Genomic DNA, 3,218 nt, shown 5'->3' on the forward strand with positions numbered 1-3,218 from the left:
TGGGCTAGTTTTTGTATTTTTAGTAGAGATGGGGTTTCACCATGTTGGTCAGGCTGGTCTTGAACTCATGACCTCATGATCTGCCCACCTCGGCCTCCTAAAGTGCTGGGATTACAGGCATGAGCCACCACGCCTGGCCAAAATATATTGTAGTGAAAAATTTAGAAGAAAAACACCCCCCATTAGTGGTTATCTTTGGTCTATAAGCTTATAGGTGATCTTCATTTTCTTGTACTTTCCATTGTTTTTCAAGTTATCCTTAATGAACATGCATTAGCTTTTATGAGCAGAAAAAAATAAACACAAATACAGATAATACAATTATGGCCCTAATGACTTCACTGTCAGATTTTGGATAGGCAAGTTACTTATCTTTACTGGGCCTTTTTCCCCATTTGAAAAAGGAGGACAGAAATAATATTTAAATTTTCTTCTAAATTAAAATTTCTTCCAAAATGATTCTAAGTCTGTGTTACGTGTTGAACAATAAATATATTTTTCTGTTAATGGAAAAAGCTATGTCATGTGTTCATTGTGGAAAAATGGAAGAGAATTAAAAATAATTCTACAGTACAAAGATATTTTAATATGCATGGTTTAGATATTTTTCTTTTTTTTTTTTTTTGAGACAACTTCGTTGTCTCGCTTTGTTGCCCAAGCTGGAGTGCACTGGCACAATCTTGGCTCACTGCAACCTCCGTCCAGCTCCCAGGTTCAAGTGATTCTCCCACCTCAGCCTCCTGAGTAGCTGGGATTAGGTGCCTGCCACCGTGCCCAGCTGATTTTTGCATTTTTAGTTGAGACAGGGTTTCACCATGTTAGCCAGGCTAGTTTTGAACTCCTGACCTCAGGTGATCTGCCACCTTGGCCTCCCAAAGTGTTGGGATTACCAGCTTGAGCCACTGCGACCAGCTGGTTTAGATATTTTTCTAAGCACACATGGATATGCACAATACATATTCACACTATCAATTTACTTTTACCTTGAAACATTCTTAATGGGACAGTTAGAGATCCATTTGTTTTAATGAAACATAAAAGATACTTTAAAATTTTCTCTCCTAATACATATTTGTTGAGGAAATGCTTCCTTTCATACTCTTTATGGTTTTGCTGAGGTAAGGGTAACTTGGAGTAAGGGTGTAAAGGACTTGCCCATGAAAGCTTACTTAGTGCAGAATGAAAGCTAAATCCTGGGTTAACCTCGATTTCGTTCACATATTAACTTGCGTTTTCTCCACTCTGCCATGATGCTTCCTGAGCTAAATGTCTATTTGCAGGATAGTTTCTGAAGTGAAGAACCTTGTCTCAAGATAGCATTGGTCTTTTATTTTACCCTGGGACCTTCTGAGTTACTCCAGTTGTCAGCACATTGAAGTATTACTAGCAGCAATAGTATAATACAGTAGTGTTAAAAATACCTGTTTTTTTTTTTTTTTGGCATTATCTCTAGGGAATTCAAAAGATTTTTGTATACATAAAATATAAATATTCAAAATGCTGTGTAATCCAACTCATATACTCAGTGAAATATGTGATATATATGATTCTAATTCTGTGTAAAGAATAACTGGAACTTTCTCAAAGGTATCTTTCTTAAAGATTTTATACAGTGGAATCCTATTTAGAGCTCGTAGTGTAACCCAATTTTCTTGCCTATTCATTTAATTCTGTTTTTAATCCCTGTGGTAGCTGATTTGTTTTTGTTTTTATTTTTTATACAAAATGGAAAGCAAATCTAGGGTAAATAGTTCCTTAATGACTGCATTTTGTAAGAATAGTAAAACCTGTAGAGGTGACGATGACAAAGTCCGACTTGTTTATTCTCTTTCCTTCTACTTTGAAAGATTAGGATCTTTTCCAAAAGAAGGGCTTTTAGAATGTATGCTTGACAAGAGTCTTAAATCACTATCTTCCAGACATAGCGGGAGGTAGAGAATCTGAGAATAAAAAGTACAAACTTTTTGTCTCTTAAACTTCTATATCTGAAAGGTATGAAAGCAAGAGCTAATTCTCACTTGAGAATCCACCACAGTGATTGCTTTCATTCTGAAGAAATCCATTTTGTAGCCACATGGTATGGTATTTTCTATCCGAGAATACAGAACCTGTGGATGTGGAGGCCCAACTGTTTGATTCACCCCCAGGTACCAAAGGATGACTAAATCCATCAGGTCTCTGCTCAAACATCATTTCTTTAGGGAAGTTTTACCTGGTCTCCTTCTTTTTTGCATTTTTCCTTTGTTATAGGTGGTCATATATATAATTTTACATTTGTTTGCATATTGCTTAATATATGTCTGTCCCACCAGATTGTAAGCTTCATGAGAGTAGATACTGTGTTTGTGTTCATTACCAAGCACAGTGCCTGACACATAATAAGCAGTATTTATTTGAATGATTGTAGAAACCTCCAAAACTCATTTGTAATATTTTACTTAGGCTTTTGTGGTACTATCTAACATTTTATCATTTTAGGAACTCAGGGTGGGAAGAGATTCTAAATCATCTAAGACAGCTCTGCTCTCCAAAGTTAAAAGTCTTCAGTATCTCCTTGAACACATCCAGTGATAGGAAACGTAACCACCTACCAAAAGTCTGGTTAGTCTTTAAGATATTTGGATGGTTGGAAAGTTTTTCCAACTGAAATTTCTCCCTGAACCTTTTTATTTTTCTTTGGAGACAGGGTCTCTGAGTTGCCCAGGCTGCTCTCAGACTCCTGTGCTGAAGGGATCCTCCTGCCTCAGCCTCCTGAGTGGTATCCCTAAAATTTTTACCTACTGATTTTACTCTGTTCTCTAGGGCTTGCAAAAGCAAGTCTAGTTTTCATTTTCCTTATTGTCCAAGTCATCCCTATTTTAGTTTACATATCCCTAGATCCTTCAACCGTGGGAAGGTAGTAGGGAATGCTGGAGAGAGTGAGTTTGTGGACTGCATTCGTTTCCTGGGGCTGCCATAAAACCACAAATTTAGTGGTTTCAAGAAACAGAAATGTATTCTCTCACAGTTCTGGAGGCCAGGAGTCTGGAATCAAGGTGTTCACAGGGCAGTGGTCCCTCAGGAGGCTCTGGGGGAGAATCTGTTCTTTGTCTCTTCCAGCCTTTGGTGGCATTCCTTGACTTGTGGCTATGTCACTCCAGTTTCTGCCTCCATGGTCTCATTGTCTCCTCTCCGTGTAATCTCTATCTGCTTCACTCTTTTTTTTTTTTTTTTTTTGA

The sequence above is a fragment of the Colobus angolensis genome, unplaced genomic scaffold (assembly GCF_000951035.1).
Source record: "Colobus angolensis palliatus isolate OR3802 unplaced genomic scaffold, Cang.pa_1.0 Scaffold182, whole genome shotgun sequence".
NCBI lineage: Eukaryota > Metazoa > Chordata > Mammalia > Primates > Cercopithecidae > Colobus > Colobus angolensis.